Source organism: Balaenoptera musculus, chromosome 3 (genome assembly GCF_009873245.2).
Source record: "Balaenoptera musculus isolate JJ_BM4_2016_0621 chromosome 3, mBalMus1.pri.v3, whole genome shotgun sequence".
NCBI lineage: Eukaryota > Metazoa > Chordata > Mammalia > Artiodactyla > Balaenopteridae > Balaenoptera > Balaenoptera musculus.
In genome coordinates this window covers 153,538,169-153,556,406 of record NC_045787.1, presented here as the reverse complement: position 1 = coordinate 153,556,406, position 18,238 = coordinate 153,538,169, and the positions used below count along the sequence as shown (strand labels likewise).

At 48.9% G+C, this 18,238-nt stretch overlaps 1 protein-coding gene across 6 annotated transcripts in view; it reads right to left on the bottom strand.

The window, feature by feature from the left end:
• Nucleotides 1–18,238, bottom strand: part of SNAP47 (synaptosome associated protein 47) — a 157,653-nt gene that overhangs the window by 69,815 nt on the left and 69,600 nt on the right. Inside the window, exons 6-7 of one of the 6 annotated variants that reach the window (XR_005019222.1) lie at nt 13,640–13,737; nt 6,484–9,041 (exon numbers count right to left, since the gene is read on the bottom strand). The exons of 1 other annotated variant lie outside the window; for it this stretch is intronic. The gene's annotated coding sequence lies outside the window, so the exon portion shown is untranslated. Of the gene's footprint in view, nt 1–6,483; nt 9,042–10,691; nt 13,738–18,238 lie in introns of those variants that run through there. 4 more of the 6 variants (XR_005019223.1, XM_036846052.1, XR_005019224.1 and 1 more) reach the window with 4 other exon arrangements.

Genomic DNA, 18,238 nt, shown 5'->3' with positions numbered 1-18,238 from the left:
AACCCCCCTTCAGGCAGGGACAGTAAATCAGAGGTAAAGCTGGGAAGAGGCTCAGGACCCAGGTACCCAGGAAGAATGTGAGTCCTGGTGAAGCTGAGGGAACAGTGGTGGTTCAAATGCAAGGCAGGTTGTTGCATAGGGATAGACGTAGGACCAATGGGATGGAGCTGGGAGTACAGGGACACATCAAGCATCTATGGCCAGTGGATTTCACCAGGAGTACAAAGACCATTTGGGAAAAGAAGAATCTCATCAACAAATGATGCTGGGACAACTGGATAGCCACACACAAAAGATGGAGTTGGACCCCTACCTCAAATTAACCTCCCACCTCAATTAATCAAAATGGGTCCTAGATGTAAAACTATAAAACTCACAGAAGAAAACACAGGGACAAATCATGATCTGGGATTTGGCAATGAATTCTTAGATATGACACTACAAGCAATAAAAGAAAAATAGACTTCATCAAAATTAAAAACTTTTGTGTATCAGAGGACATTATTAATAAAGTGAAAGACAATGTACAGAAGAAAAATTTTGTAAATCATATATCTGAAAAGAGTTTAGTATACAGAATATATAAGGAATTCTTTCAACTCACCAACAAAAGGACAAACAACCCAGTTAAAATGGGCAAAGGACTAATAGACATTTTAAAGACGATATACAAATGGTCAGCAAGCACATAATAAGATGTTCATTATTATCAGTCATTAGGGTCGTGCAAATTAAAACCACAACAAAATACTACTTTACACATGCTGAGATACAAGAAAAAGGGTGTGTGGGGGAGGAATAACAACTGTCAGCAAGGACGTGTAGAAATTGGAATCTGTGTACACTGCTGGTGAGAATGTAAAGTGGTACATCCACTGTGGAAAACAGAATGATGGTTTCTCAAAAAGTTAAATATAGAATTACCATATGACCCAGCAACTTCACTGCTAGGTGATGGAGTCCCTAGGACTGAAAACAGGGACTCGAGCAAATACAGGTACACCCATGTTCACAGCAGCACTATTCACAATAGCCAAAAAATGAAAACAGCCCAATATCCACCAGTGGATCATTCAGCCATAAAAAGGAATGAAGTACTGACACATGCCACAACATGGATGAATCTCAAGAATATTGTGCTAAGTTAAAGAAGCCAGACACAAAAGACCACATTTTATTCCATTTATATGAAATGTCCAGAGTAGGCAAATTCACAGAGACAGAAAGCAAGTTGGCGGTTGCTAGGGGCCAGGGAGAAAGGAATGGGGAGAAACTGTTTATTGGCATTTTATTTGGGGGTAACAAAATGTTCTGGAACTAGATAAAGATGGTGGCTTCACAACATTGTGAACGCACCAAACACCACTGAACTTAAAATGGTTACTTAAAAATGGTTACTTGCATGTTATGCAAATTTCACCTCAATAAAAAGTATAAGGGCAGGTGGGGTAGTTGGGGGTGACCAGGACAGGGTGCACAGAGAGAGAGTGCAGTAGGACAGGAGCAGAGACTCTGTCCTGTAGGGATGAGGGGACCACCAGTGGTGTCTTCTCAGAGACTGTTGACAGCCCGCTCAGTGTGGACTGGGGAGTCCCAGGAAGGGTGGGACCTCCCCCATAGCACCTCAGCCTCATCAACACCTCTGCACCTGTGCTGACTCAAGACAGGCGAGGAGCAGGAGGAGAGTCAGACAGGGCCAAGCCACACCTGCCTAGGGTAGATGGCCATGGGGGGTCAGCAAACCTGCCTGTAGTGTTGGCTTCCCCCAGTGGACACCAGATTGCTGCCTGAGGGTGGGGCCCAGGACTTGGAAGCCCCTGGCCCATGTACCCAGCATCATAGCCCACCCTGGGCTGGCAGGGAGCCATCTCCCACCCCAGGCAGGCCAGCTGGTCCATACAAGTTCAGTGATACCTGTCTTAGTGCCTCTGGACCACCCCTTAGGGAAAGCTCAGCGGTGTCCACACTGAGGCTCCCTCCCCTACCAGGGCCCTGGCCACCCTGCGGCCTTCTCAGCAGTCTCCCTTGGCCCCTCTACTGCACCCACAGGCCCTGGGCCACACCCTCCAGACCCTACCACAGGTGAGTCCTCTAGCCTACTCTACCCTAACCCCAGTCATGGAGCCCACGGCCAGGGCACACTGCCATGATGGGTGACCACTCCCTGGTTGTGTGGGTCATGTGGAACAAGGAGTACTTCCGTCGGACATTTTTCAGGGCAAGGGGTCTTAGTAACTGGGTACTATCGCTTCTGGAGAAAGGGGTTCACACGCCACAGGCTTCAGGGTCATTAGGCTGCAAATGCAGATCTCTGGGCTCCCTAGGGTTCTGGTCCTGATCTGTTGTGGGGCCCAGGAATCTGTATTTGTACCTTGAAACCCAGGTGAGGCAGGGAGGGGTCAGAGCCGCACAGACCCTGAAGGAGTGAGCCTCAGGTGCTGGAGGGTGTCACCCCTTCCCCTGCCCAACCCACCTGCATCCCTGAAGCCCCTCCCCTCGGTGACCCAGCAACTCCACTGATGTGCTGGGTGCTACAGCTGAGGCTCCTCCTTCAACTGGCTCTTTGAGGGGAGGACACCCAGAAAACCAACACGGCCCTCAAGAAGCCCACCCTCTGGATGCTAAGACAGGCTAACTCCAGAGAAGGAAGCAGAGATCCCAGCCACTCCTGTTTTTGAAGTCTGTCGAGGATGTGTGAAATCAGATGCTCTGAGTACCTCACCATTCAGGACTTTCCAAAAACTTTCAAGAGACAATGCGGGGCCAGAGGCAGCAGCACTGGGTGAGACCCTGGGCAGCAGCCCACCTCTTTTAGCCCTTCTGAGGGATGAAGCCCTGGGGTCCAGTGGGCCAGGAGGCTATGTGGAGGAACAGCCTGTGCTGAGCTCTGAGAGGAGGAACTATCCCGGTTCTTTGGGGGTCTTGGCCAAGCTTGTGCAGCAGGAGAGGGCAGGAGTGTAAACTGATGAGATGATGTAGGACGGGTTGGTAAACTATGGCCCGTGGGCCAAGTCTGGCTGCCACCTGTTTTATAAGTGAAGTTTCATTGGAACAGCCTCACCCCTTTGTTTCTGTATGGTCACTGGCTGCTTCTACTCTACGATGGCAGAGTTAAGTACCTAGTTGTAACAGAGACCATAATCAGCTAGATTAAAGCCACCGGGGGCCACTGGGGAGGATGGGAAAGATTTACGCGATGTGCTCCTGTCCTCATTAAAGGAAACCGCATGGTTGATGAGGCTTGGACAGAAACAACCAAGTATGACAGCTGAGCACCCTTCAAACTGTCCCTTGGGGGGCTATAGCTGTGACTCAACTCCAGCATGCTGTTGCTCAGAGAGTGAAGTACACATGTGCAGGCCTTGGACCTTCTCCTCTCCTGAGGCCTCTGTCTCACTACCTGCTCCACTTCGCCTGGGCTGCTCCACCTCACCCAGGCTGCTCCCTCTCATTTGGGCTGCTCCACCTCACCCAGGCTGCTCCCTCTCACTCATGCTGCTCCCTCTCATTTGGGCTGCTCCACCTCACCCAGGCTGCTCCCTCTCATTTGGGCTGCTCCACCTCACCCAGGCTGCTCCCTCTCACTCATGCTGCTCCCTCTCATTTGGGATGCTCCACCTCACTCAGGCTGCTCCCTCTCACTCATGCTGTTCCCTCTCATTTGGGCTGCTCCCTCTCACTCAGGCTGCTCCCTCTCATTTGGGCTGCTCCACCTCACCCAGGCTGCTCCCTCTCATTTGGGCTGCTCCACCTCACCCAGGCTGCTCCCTCTCACTCATGCTGTTCCCTCTCATTTGGGCTGCTCCACCTCACTCAGGCTGCTCCCTCTCATTTGGGATGCTCCACCTCACTCAGGCTGCTCCCTCTCACTCAGGCTGCTCCCTCTCACTCATGCTGCTCCCTCTCATTTGGGCTGCTCCACCTCACCCAGGCTGCTCCCTCTCACTCATGCTGCTCCCTCTCATTTGGGCTGCTCCACCTCACCCAGGCTGCTCCCTCTCACTCATGCTGCTCCCTCTCATTTGGGATGCTCCACCTCACTCAGGCTGCTCCCTCTCACTCATGCTGCTCCCTCTCATTTGGGCTGCTCCACCTCACCCAGGCTGCTCCCTCTCATTTGGGATGCTCCACCTCACCCAGGCTGCTCCCTCTCACTCAGGCTGCTCCCTCTCACTCATGCTGCTCCCTCTCATTTGGGCTGCTCCACCTCACCCAGGCTGCTCCCTCTCACTCAGGCTGCTCCCTCTCATTTGGGCTGCTCCACCTCACTCAGGCTGCTCCCTCTCATTTGGGCTGCTCCACCTCACCCAAGCTGCTCCCTCTCACTCAGGCTGCTCCCTCTCATTTGGGCTGCTCCACCTCACTCAGGCTGCCAATGAGGCCCGATGGGCACCTGAGATGGAACCTCCAACTCACTCATCAATAATTTTGGATAAAGTCCCAGGTCTTATGGGTCTTATACCGCAGTTGTTGGGTGGGGACGGATAAGGATTTAAGCAAACAGGAGAGCTTCAGACAGTATGAGTGCTGCAAAGACTCTGGCAGGATCCTGATCATGCACCTGCCCCATGAGGATCCTCTTCACTTGGTGGGGTTTTACCTGAGTTTTTGCTTCTCTTCCACTCTAGCTTTTCCAGGCTGCCAGGTGGCATCTATCAGTTGAGGATTTGCACCTGTTTTGTTCTGAGGTCCCGCCTGTGGTTTCTATTCCCATCATGTGAGTGCGGAGTCTAGTCTGACCAGAAAAACAAGCTCATTTAAAGGGCCCGAAGATGGTTTTTCAGAGACACTAGTCTGCCATTTCTCGATCTACCAGCTTTCCAAATAAAGTCGTATTCCTTGCCTCAAAAAATAAATAAATAAAGGGCCCAAGAAGCAGCAGGCCCTTACTGACCAGGTGGCCAAGCTGGAAAGGCCTGGAGAGGGAAGGAAATGCCTGGGACCACATGGCCGCACAGCTGGGACAGGTCTCTTGGCTGCCAATCATTCCTCTGAACAAAAAGGACAGAGATGGTGACACAGGGGGTGTCCAAACATGAGCCAGGCCCCACCCCCCCTGAAAATATCTTCTCTGACTCCAAACCATATTTGGGCCCAAGAGAACAGCCCACAATGCTCCAGCAATGGCCTTTGTAAATGCCAAAGCCACAGCATTCATCTGGGGCATGAGAGATGCCAAACACAGGCTGCGGGAGCAGAGCACACACACAGAGACCTCAGGAGGGAATCCCGTTCTGTCACCAAGAGGCACCGACCTGTGCGAGGCATTGCCTGGTGCTGGTCACAAACGTGGCTCAGAGGGGTTCCTGATGGAGGGTTCCGTGCTTCACATGATGACACCATCAAAAGATGCCCGAAGAGGTGGCTGGACATGCAGCTTCTCACCTGGGAAATGCAGGATAATCACACATGCCTCAGCCCAGGCACATGGTGAGTAATGTAGGAGAGCTAGCTGTCACTGCATTAGCATCGTTACGCTTTCTGTTAGCTTTTATTCCTACCTCCATCTGAAGTCACTATCCTTTTCCCAAATTTTCTTTCTTGTAACTAATCTATTTTCTGAGATATTTTATGCATCCTTTAGAAGCTGCTCTAAAAACTTTTGGAACAAGGTACATTGAGTATATGCTGTGTGTGTGCCTGTCTGCATGTGCCTGCACGTTTCCATGTGTCTGTGTGTCTGCATGTTTCTGTGTGGGACTGCAGGTCTCCTCATATCTGTGTGTCTCCATGAGCATCATGTGCCTGAGTCTGTCTGCACATATGTGTCTGTGTGTGTGTATGCCTCTGTGTGCGCACACACATGCACATATGAATAAATAACTGCATAATTACCTCTGAGTTGGTGGGGGATGAAGTCCCAGAACAGCTCTCCCACATTGGTTTTAGTGGATTAGCACATGCTCCAGGAGCCCATGTGATGGAAGGCTTGCTTCCATGGAGTGGCCACCAAAGGTGATGGAGACACAACCTCCTCCTTCTGGGCCCAGTTCCATGGGAAGGAAGTTTGTGTGACAAAATCCTGAATGTATAGAAACATTGCGTAACATTACAAATGTACCTGACATCATAGGAAGACGTGAAACTTGACAGCAGCTCATGGTTGGCATTGCTCCTCAGGGCATGCGTGGCCAGAAAGTTCTTCTGATGGCCCTTGGAGCATGGGCTTCCAGAGTCAAACACTCTAGCTGTGTCTGCAAGTTAGAGTTTTACCTGAAAATAATCTCCTTTTCCTTATGTAGATTAAAAAGTAACTAGGGAAGAAAACTATTTTTCCAGCATAAATTTCCCCTCTTCTTTCCTCTCACAAAGAATATCTGCTAAAATAGTTTTGAGTATATCACCACAAGGTGTACTAAAAGGCAAACATCAGTTCTGGAGGGGACGTGCACAGGCTCCCACCCTGCAGGGCACCTGGTGAGAATGTGTCTGCACAGTTACTACTGCAAACAGTTCTTCAGGACCAGTTATTATCATAGGAATTAATGTTTAATGGTCAATCCATAAATAAGATGAGAATTGCAATTGAAGAACAATCCCAGAGAGGAGATCAGGGATTTAAAGCTTGATTTCAAAGCAGTCTAATGATATACTTACTACTACGTGTTTAAACTGTGACTTTTACCATGGTAGTCAAGGAAGAGGCTGTTTTATGGTCAGTCTCAGCTACAATTTATTTTGTTGGTTTTACAGGAAATTTAATGTCTTGTTTTTAAGTTTGCCTTGCAATATCAAGACACTGATCCAGAAGCTCCAGGGAAGGAAAACTTGTGTTGCAAAGCTCCACACAGCTGCTTGCATTTTTAATTATAAATTAGAGAAGTCAGTAAAGAAGCACCCAACACTTGCAAGGACCCTGGAGCCATCCCTAATCTATGCAGACATTTAGTTCCAATGTTTGTGGGTCACGGAAGAACCAGGAGGGTTCCAGAACTGCAGCATGCAGTTAGTACCTTAAAGAAGGACCCCAGACAGCTCTGCATGGAAGGTGGTGTGTGGGAAAAACCTATTTCTGCCGTGAACTCTTCAGCTTGCCCACATTCATCCAGAGATATGACAAAAGTAGGTATTCACATGCCCGTTTGGCCTTGGCCTAGCCTCCCGAGGTGACTCCACCCAGTATCCTGGTTTGTTTCCTCCTCCACAAGCCAGAGTTTCCTAAGCTTTTTTCCAGTTTTAAGCATTCCATATACATGTTTTTATTTTAAGCCAGCATGATCCTTCCTGAGAGAAAGTAAACACAAACCATTAATTAGTTGACCCTCATTATTTGCAGATTCCGTATTTGTGAATTTTTCTACTTTTTAATTTTGATTTCCTTAAACCTTTTGAAACTCATTTGGCCTCTTTCAGTGAAGACCTGAAAATACAGGACTACAGTTGGGGAGAAACGCCTGACCTCCTGGGCAGGATGGTTCTGCCCAGAGGGTGGACTCAGAGGTTGTCTGCCCTATGCTCCTTCTCAGGGTAAGACTGTTTTTGGCTCTCACCACAGCGGGGCCCTGGGCGGCCTAGGGGATGGTTCACTCTCCTTCTGCAGAACCTCAGCTTCCCTTCCCTTTGTCAGGGGGTGGGGATTAAACCAGGAGCCTCTCTTCCTCCTAAACCCTCCTCAGCTGCCTCTCCTTGAGCTCTGTGCAGTATCGTCCATCACTCAAGGAGAAGATGAGCCAGGCTTAGGAAGGGAGGACGGACAGCAGCCTCCCTTTCCTCAGTGGAAAGTTTGGCCCAAAGGCTTCCTTTGGCTGTAACAAGGCACTGCGTATACTGCAGTGGGGAGTGGGACCAACAGCAATTGGGGAGGAACTGACAGCACTCAGGGAGGACGGGGTCCAAGAGATGAGGCCATGAGGGTCCTACTGCCCCTTAGAGTGAGGAGCTGGGTGTGGGCCCACCCGCGGGAGTCACCATCCCTGTCTGGAGCCTGGGCCTAGGTGAGCTGGCGTAGCTGTCTCACTGCACATTTCCTTCCCCCATCCTTAGCTCTCAGCCAGCCAGGAGCCAAAGCCTGGCCAGCTAGGAGTGGCACCCCGCCCTGGGAGGCAGGAGTGGGGGGTGATAGCGGGGAAGATGGTGATACCGTTCTCTGCTGGTCTGCAGAGAACTTGGGGTGCCACAACTCCTGTCCTTCCAAGAGAAATTCTATGTCTGAGCCAGCTTCCTCAGCCTTCCCAGAGTCCAGAGCTCGACCCGTTTCCCTGGGTGGTGCATTAAGAACAGGGCCCCTGGTGTCCGGTGGGGCATTGGGCCGCTCAAAGCCAGCAGCAGATGGGCCGAAGGGAGCCCCGTGGCTGTGCACATCCTGTGCCCTTCCCAGCTAGTCCTTGGAGTGCTCTGATGAGCATGCGGTCCCTCTCCCATGGAGGGAGGAAGCAGTGGAGGTGGAGCTGGGAGAGCACAGGAAACTAGCGTAGTATGCCCCACAAAGGATGTGTGTGCCTTGCTTATTTGAGAAACACACGTGGGAGGTTTTAGCGCTGTGAAGCCACTTTGGCTAATGAATTTCTTTACCGCTGTGCCTTTTCAGAGGGACCATGTGGACCCTGCATTCACTAGGGTTCCTCAGGTCCCAGGACAGGGAAGTGACATCCTAGTGTTCATGCCAAAGTCCCACATCCTGGGAAACTCCTCCCTGGGGTGTGAAAGGTCCAGGGTCTGTGACTGAAGCAGAAGACTGGGAGAAGAGTAAAAAGTTCGTATGGTGGCCCCAAAACTTGATGAAAGCAGTACTGTTTGGTGTCCACTGGATAGGGCACAGATTGCTGGTCTTCCGTAGTTACTGGGCGCTGTGACCTGTGACTCACACTGGCGGGCCACTCAGATGGAGTGATGTAGTCCAAGGACTGCTGTGCTCTGTGCTGAGGTGGTACTAGTCAACTGTTGCATGGGGAGTGCACAGAGTATGAAAAAGAGAATGATGGTTACTAGTGCCAGTACAACCTGGCTGTCACCAATAGGAAGGCTTCAACATCAGACGGAAGGACCACACACCTGGATGGGAAGCCAGAGCCCACACAGAGCACGTGTATCACACGCTGGATCTGGAGTGGGCAAGGAGCAAGAGTTGACCACACACATGGAGACCAAACTCAAGTCCCTCTGAGACGACAACACTTCTGCCCCAGACACAGGTTTCCATCTCCCTAAGGGACACCAATGTGCAGCTGACAGTAGTGGCTGCTGAGTATCTTGGGCACGCCACCCAAACGAGCACCATTCCCTCAACCGCCGTGGCTTAGAATACTCACATTTCCTAATTCAGATGTTGCAACTAATGTACTGTGGGTGGTAGAGGGGAAAGTCTGGAGCAGACAGACTCAGATCCACCCTTGCCCAGGGCTGCACAGCTTCTTTGGGAGCCACTGCCCGACGACAGAACAGAGCATGGCTGACCTCAGTTATTAGGAGGCAGAACTCCTTGTCCTGCCACAGGGCACCCTGGTCCAGGCTCCCAACCCACCCAGACCCTCTCACACACCCATGCACACACACTCACACCCCAAACCCTTCATATGCACATAGGTCCCACACCCAAATCCATGTACATACTCATGCATACATTCATTCATCCACACACTCACACAAATCCTAAAACCACATGCGCACACACTGACACACACACCCAAACCCTTGCACACACCATGCACACACACATATACACACACCCATGAACATACACACTAATGCACACTGAAACCCACACACATACCCATGCACACACACCTCTAAATCCACCCACATACCCTCCATCGCACACACCTGACCCCCCACCCAATACACACATGCACACACACACACTCACGTACACACACCATTGTCCTGTGATGTGTCTTCACCCAGGCTCAGGAACACACAGCAACAGCACCAAGGGAGCCTGGTGGGCTACAGGTCAGAACACTCTCTCCCACTGGCTCCTCTGCCCTAGAGCCAGGCTAGCCCCCTCTCTTCCACCCCACAAGGCTGTTCCTGCTGCACCCTTGGACACCCCAGGCATGCCTCCCCTGACCAAACCCAGCTCTGGAATCGGGAGGGAGAGAGGCCGGCCCTGGGCAGGGCTCCTGGTTAGTATCCTGTGCAAATCCTGGTGACCAAGGCCTGAGGAGCTGAAGGTTAGGGTTTGAGGAGGCCATGGGTCTGCTCAGAAAGTGGGACCCTAAGGATCTATTGTATAGCACAGGGAACTCTGCTCAATGTTATGTGGCAGCCTGGATGGGAGGGGAGTTTGGGGGAGAATGGATACATGTACACGTGTGGCTGACCTGCCTGGCTGTGCACCTGAAACTATCACAACGCTGTTAATCGGCTATACTCCAATATAAAATAAAAAGTTAAAAAAAAAAAAGGAAGGTGGGACCCTCATCAAGGAGCAGGGAGCCTCCCGTGGTCTGCTGATGTCTGCCCAAGCTGAGAGTGGCCTACATGCAGACACACTTGTCCGGAAGGCTCCACGGTGTACCACCGTGCAGGTACCACTGTGTCACCTCAGTTACTGTTTTCAGAACACCTGTCAGGGTTTCACCCTGTCTGCCTGTCTAGGCGTGGTGCCTGGAGGGTGTGGGTCCTTTGCTTCCCCCACCCTGATGCTTACCAAAGACCTCCCTCATAAAGAAAAGCAGCTCACAGCCCACCCCTTCCCACCTTCCACACACTCCAGATTCCAGCTGCTGGGAGATGCCACCTGAGCTCTGCACCAGCTGCACCCTGCCCCCTCCGTCGCCTGTCCCCTCCACTTGGATGCCCTCCCCCTGCCCATGTCCAAATTCCCTGCCATCTGACCACTGCCCAGCCCACTTCTGCCTCGCTGTGGCTATAAGCTCACTCTCACATCTTCCCAGGGGTCCGGAGGCGGGGGTCCAGGCAAGCCCACACTCAGAGGTGAGTGTGCTCAACAAATGAATGAGCAAAATACTTCCCGCACAAAATTTTATCTTGATCCTTTAGCACTATACAGATAGCAGGACTGTATTAAAACAGGCCTCAATCTGTATCTCATTTTTATCAGACTCTGAACATAAGGAAAGAATTAAGCTTTGAAGGAGGTATCATTTCCAAATCCAAGCAGACTTTTGTTTTGGAACTTTCTCCCTTGAAAATTACTGAAAGCCAATACTGACAGGCATGCTTTACTTCTGAAATTGCAGAGTAATTTATTTATTTATTCAGGCCATGTGCTCGCTGGGATGGCATCTGGAGATAAACATCTGCTTTTGGTGAGAGTCTGCGATTTAGTCATGCCAAGCACACAGCAACTTCAGTCGTACAAATGCACAAAATGTCCGGCCCTCTTTCTAAAATAAGAGACTGGTCAGAGGCGGGTGCCAAGTGTGGAGTCCTTCCACAGGGACCGCTGACACCCTCCTGCAGGACTGTTCTTGTCCCAAGCAATGGGGCCTTCTTCTTTACAGGAAGGGGCCTTAGGAACACCCACCCCTCCCTCTCCCCAGGACACTGCCCAGGCCTTCTGCTTTCTGCTTCCTCACTCCCACCACACTATGCTCACCACTCCCCTGCTCAGAGACACACCCAAGCTGGAGGCTTGAGGTTTAGGGCAATAAAAATAGCTTTTCCCAGTGGCATACCCCCTCAGGAGCCCTCCCCCATGCCATCCAACTGGACTTCATGTAGCCATGACCCTAAATGGGGTTTGATGCCAACTGTGTGCCAGGCATGCCCTTATGGGTATAAATGTGCCCACTTCACCCCTGGCAGGCCCCACTGGAAGGGTGGAGGAACCCAGCTGCACGTGGGTATAGCTGATGCACCTAGACCCTAATGGGGGCTCCAGTATCACCTCTGGGCCTGCTTAGGGCTCACCCTGAATACCAGCATGCTGCAGCCACCTGCCCTATCTCCCCAGGGGGAGTGGGGGCCAAAACCAGAGAACACAGACTGGGGCCTTGTCTCTGCTTCCTCTGCCAAGCACCCTCCTACAGGTGGGCCCCTCCCCACGGGGTTCCTGCAGCCCTGGTGCAAAGAGGAGAGAGAAGACGGTAGTCCCGAGGGCCTGCCACCTTGAGAATCTGCATCTCTGTCTCCCAGAGACTCACTCCATGGCAATTTCCAGAAAGGTTCCCAGGCACTGGACAGGTGAGCTTTGCTCCATGCAGTCAGTTGATTCATCACAAGATGTGTCAACGGCACTGAGAACTTCACCCAGAACTTCAGACGCCCTGGCTTGTTCTCCCTGTCCTGTTTCAATCAGAGGGCGCCTCCTAGTGCTCTGGGTGCTATCAGAAGATCTCTGCCCCGCTTTGGGCCTCGGCCCCTCTCTCCATGGATGCTGAGCCCTTCCAAGGCAGGGACTGCCTCTCTTCCCTCCCAGAAGCTGAGGGGTGTTTGTTGAACAAAGTGATGATCTCAGTGCTGGCCGGGAGGGCCAGACTTGTCTCAGGCCCAAACACGAGCAGTTTGAGTTAGGGACCCTCTTGTAACAAGCAGGTAGGAAGGCGGATTTTTGAACCACAGCATTACATGATGTTACATGATGGACAGGTCCCTATGGCAGTTTCTCCAAAAAAAGCACAGTCACTGTTTGAGAGTGCCCTGGTTCCTGGAACACCTCCAGTGATAGGAGCTCACCACCTGTGCTCGATGACTGTCAGAAATGCTTGATGTCTACTGCACTGAAATGCTGTGGGAAGGAACTAAACTCAAGGGGATCCTGCTTTCAAACAGACAAGATTCAAGCCCCAGAGGGCAGGGTGCTCTGGACTTGCTCTCCAATCAGGCAGAGCCAGCTCCCCATCAGAAACACTGTCTCGCCAATCCATCCACAGCATGCAGAGCGCTGAGGGACCCCACATGGAGCAGAGTGAGCTCCAAAGAGGCCTCACCCCTCAGGTCTGCATCTCTTCCTGCTGTCCTCTCCCTTTGCACTGCCCTTCTGTTGGCGTGAGCTGCACCCACAAACAGCAGCAAACCATGATGTCCCCTCTCAGACCCTTACTCACACCCCTGATCACTGGCAACTGGGCAGTGCCCTACTCGCTATGTGGGGATCCTGGGCCCACAGTTACCTCCTGTCTGCCCTGACTTTACTGCTGGAAACACTGCACCACAATAGAAACCATTAAACTAAAAACACGCCGAACATGTGGAACAAATAGGAACATTTCTGTGGATGGGGCTGGTGTCCAGCTGGCCATTTTCATTGGAAGTCCCCAGCTGTACCTCCCTGGCCCGCTGCAGGTTCTGGTCTGGCTGTCACCCTGAAAATAGCCTGCTGGAACCATAGCAAGAGGTTCTTTTTGACATGACAAAGGCACCTGGTCACCTCGCTCGCCAGGCCAAGAGGGTGAGGGGGTTTCTTCCCCACAGCTGCAGCCCTCAAGATTGGCTTCACTGTGCTCCTTCCATTTCCTCAAACGTGTGAAGGAGAGGAAGGGGACTTCTCCCAGGCCCTCAGCACTAACAGCCTCCTGGAACAGGAGTGGCTTCATAAAGCCCTTTCTTCACTCTCTCCTAGCTCCTGAAGCCAGTGTGAGGACATCTCACAGCCATCAGGGGTGGGGGTGTCTCACAGATAAACAGAGAGGAAGTAAGCCTGGGCCAGGGGCTCTGCCTGGTTGTGATAGTGGATCTCCAGAATCCACATGTTATAGGTGCAGAAATGAATCTTCAAAGGTGGGAAGTAACTTACTGAAGTCCTACAGACAGCAAGGAGAGCCAGAACTGTGGGTCGATGCGTCTACTCCTTGTGGGTGAGGAGTGAGGGCCGGGCCACAGCTTTCCTGGATGCTGGAAAGAGAGGGGCAGATCCTAAGATACCCTCAAAATTCCTGCCCTGGTGTACACACAGCCTCTCCCAGTTATTTGATCAAACACTAATAAGGTGCTGTTGCAAAGGGATTTTGCAGATATATAGAATCAAAGTCCCAGATCAGTGGACCTTAAGATAGGAAGATATCCAGGTGGGCCTGACCTAATCACATGACTTCCTTTAAAAGTAGTTTTCTCCAACTGGTTGCAAAGGGAGAGTCCTAGGTTCACAGCATGAGAAGGATTTGGCCTCTGCTGCTAGTGTGAAGATGGAGGGGCCATGTGGCAAGGAACATGGGTGACCTCCAGGGGCTCAGAGCAGCCCAGCTGACAGCCAGAAAGGAAATGAGGACCTCAGTCTCACTGCTGCAAGGAGCTGAATTCTGCCAACAACCTGGATGAGCTTGGAGCCCCAGATGAGCCCATATGAGGACGCAGCCCAGCCAACACCCTGATTTCAGAATTCTGGCCTCCGAAACTATGAGAGTAACTTTCTGTTGTTTCAAGCCACCCAGTTCGTAGTACTTTGTTATGGTCCCGGGAAACAAATACAGATTCTATTACCCAGGAGTGGGGTGCCACTGCAACAAATACCTAAAAATAAGGAAGTGGCTTCAGAATTAGGTAATGCCTTGAAAAGTTTTGAGACACGTGATAGAAAAAGCCTAAACTGTCTTGAATAGACTATTAGTAGAAATATGGATGTTAAAAACTCTGCCAGTGAGTGCTCAGAAGGAAATGAGTAACATGTTATTGGAAACTGGAGGAAATTTATTATAAAGTGGCAGAGAACTCAGCTGAACTGTATTCTACTGTTGGGTGGAAAGCATAACTTGTAAATGAACATGAAGAGATAGATTTCTAAGCAAAGTTTTGAAGGTGTAGCCTGGTACCTCCTGGCTGTTTACAGTAACATTTGAGAGGGAAGAGACAAATAGAGGAAGGAACTGTTAAACAGAAATGATGAGCACCTGATGATCTGGGAAATTCTCAGCCTGTTCAGATAGCAAAAGAGGCTAAAATTAGGAGATTCATGGTTGGGAAAGTGTGCACTGGTGAGAAAGCCAACAGTGTGGCTGAAGAGATTAAGGGTGTGACCTCATGGATGCACTCAACCATCTCAGCAGAAGCCAGGAATAGAGATGGGGTTACCCAGGAAGGATCTATGGAGGATCTTCTTGTCTATGGTGTGGATCCCCATGACAAACACGGGAGACCCACAAGTTTTTTGAGAATGTTAATCAGCAGAAACACTGACAGCTTAAACTGAAAGGGATGGAGCGGAAAAAGGGCTGTTGGACTTCTGAAATTCTACAGGCAGGCAACAGGCTGATAGAGCTACTGAGCTGTTGACATGCTCTATCCTTCAAGAAAAAGGAAGAATGACTCCAAGAGTGGAGCTGGGCCCAGAGGGCAAAGCCTTGAATCACAGAGGATTATTCTCAGGTCTTGAAACTGAAGGGACTTTGCTGGATTTTAGTATTGCTTGGGACTGGAGACTGCTTTCATTCCTTCCTTTACCTCCCTCTCTCCTTCCCTCCTTTCCTTTTTTTTTTTTGTTAAGTAGTCTTTCTTTCTTAGAGCAGTTTTACACAGCAAAATTGAGTGCAAGGTATAGAGAAGGTACTCCCTGTCCCTACATACACAGAGTGTCTCCCACTACCAAAATCCCACAACAGAGGGGTACATGTTATTATCGATAAGCTTACACTGACACATCATTATCACCCAAAGTCCATAGTTTACATTAGGGTTCACTCTTGGTGTTATATTCTATGGGTTTTGACAAATATAACAATTATTATATTTGTATCAGAGTAGTTTCACTGCCCTAAAAACCCTCTGTGCTCTGCCTATCCATCCCTTTCTCCCTGCAATCCCTGGAAACCATTGGTCTTCTTACTGTCTCCATGGTCTTACCTTTTCCAGAACATCATATAGTTGGAATTGTACAGTATGTAGCCTTCTCATATTGTTTTCTTTCACTTAGTAATACACATTTAAGGTTCTTCCATGTCTTTTCATGACTTGATAGCTCATTTCTTTTTAGTGCTGAGTAACATTCCATTGTCTAGATGCTCCGCAGTTTATTTGTTCATTCAGTCCTTTGGATAACAGTCCTTATCAGGTATGTCTTTTGCAAATATTTTCTCCCATTCTGTGGCTTGACTTGTCATTCTCTTGACAGTATCTTTCACAGAGCAGACAATTTAAATTTTAATGAAGTCCAACTTATCAGTTACTTCTTCCATGGATCATGACTTTGGTGTTGTATCTAAAAGGCAACACTATACCCAAGGTCATCTAAGTTTTCTCCTATGTTATCTTCTAGGTATAGTTTCATGTTTTACATTTAGGCCTATGATCCATTTTGAGTTAATTTTTGTGAAGGATGTAAGGTCTGTGTCTAGACTCATATTTTTTATTTTGTGCATGTGGATGTCCAGTTGTTCCAGCACCATTTGTTGAAAAGACTATATTTGCTCCATTGTATTGCCTTTGCGCTTTTGTCAAAGATCCATTGACTATATTCATGTGAGTCTACTTCTGGGCTCTCTATTCTGTTTCACTTATTTATTTGTCTAGTTTTTCACCAATACCACACTGTCTTGATTACTATAGCATTACAGTAGTCTTGAAGTCAGGTTATGCTCTGACTCTGTTCTTCTCATTCAATATCAAGTCACCTATTCTGAGTCTTTTGCCTCTCCAGATAAACTTTAGAATCAGTTTGTTGATATCCACACAATGATTTACCGGGATTTTGATTGGAATTGCATTGAATTTATAGATCTAGTTGGGAAATACTGACATCTTGACAATATTGAGTCTTCCTATCCATGAACATAGAATATCTATTTAGCTCTTCTTTGATTTCTTTCATTAGTATTTTGTAGTTTTTCTCATAGAGATCTTGTACATATTTTGTTAGATTTCTACCTAAGTATTTCATTTGGAGGGGTGCTAATGTAAATGACATTGTTTTTAATTTCAAATTACACATGTTCATCAACGGAAAGTGACTATATAGGAAATAGGAAAGTGACTTTTGTATATTAACATTGTATCCTGCAGATTTGCTATAATTGTTTATCAGTTCCAGCAGGTTGTTTGGGTTTTTTTGGTCAACTGTATCAGATTTTCTACATAGACAATCATATTCTCTGCAAGCATAAACAGTTCTATTTTTTCCTTCCCAATCAGTATACTTTTCTTTTTCTTATCTTATTGCATTAGCTTTCAGTACAATGTTGAAAAGGAATGGTGAGAAGGAACACCCTTGTCTTGTTCCTGATCTAGCAGGAAAACTTCTAGTTTTTCACCATTATATTTGCTGTAGATTTTTTTGTAGATGTTCCTTATGAAGTTGAGAAAGCTCCCCTCTGTTCCTAGTTTGCTGTTTTTATCATGAATGAGTATTGGATTTTATCATATGCTTTTTCTACATCTATTGATATGATCATGTGATTTTCCTTCTTTATTCTGTTGATGTGATGGATTATATTGATTGATTTTTGAATGTTGAACTAGCCTTACAAACATGGGATAAATCCCACTTGGTCATTGTGTGTAATCATTTTATGCATTGTTGATTTGGTTTGCTAATATTTTGTTGAGGATTTTTGCATCTATGGTCATGAGAAATATTGGTCTGTAGTTTTCTTGTAATGCCTTTGTCTGGTTTTGTATTAAGGAAATGCTGGTCTCATAGAATGAGTTAGGAAGTTTGCCCTGTGAATTCACTTCTTTAATGGATCCAAGAAGGGTTGTTGATTTTCAGTTTGTTCAGCTTTTAAATTGTTGTTAGGATGGAGTAGTGACTTCCCAGCTCCTCACATGCCAGACAGGAAACAGGAACTCTGGTGACCCTTCCTAACTTCCATTCCCCCTCCCCTCCCCCAACCTTTTGGAGTAGGAACAGTCTATCATGTATCACATGCTTGTCCCACCACTGTATTTTGGAAGCAGATAATTTGTTTTCTGGTTTCACAGATCAGAGATGCAGAGGAATTTTGCCCCAGATGGACCATACCAAGAGTCTCACCAATACTGGATTTAGATGATTCAGATGATGAGATCAGAGCTGATGATATTTAGATGAGATTTTGGATGAAGAGCTGTTATGTAATCGGTTGAGACTTCTGGAGATTTGGGATGGAGTGAGTGTATTTTGTATGTGGGATGAATGTGAATTTAGGAGGAACAGCAGGCAGACTATAATAGGCTGAATTGTTGCCCTCAAAAGATATGTCCTGGGCTTCCCTGGTGGCGCAGTGGTTGAGAATCTGCCTGCCAATGCAGGGGACATAGGTTCGAGCCCTGGTCTGGGAAGATACCACATGCCGCGGAGCAACTAGGCCCGTGAGCCACAACTACTGAGCCTGCGCGTCTGGAGCCTGTGCTCCGCAACAAGAGAGGCCGCGATAGTGAGAGGCCCGCGCACCGCGATGAAGAGTGGCCCCCACTTGCCGCAACTAGA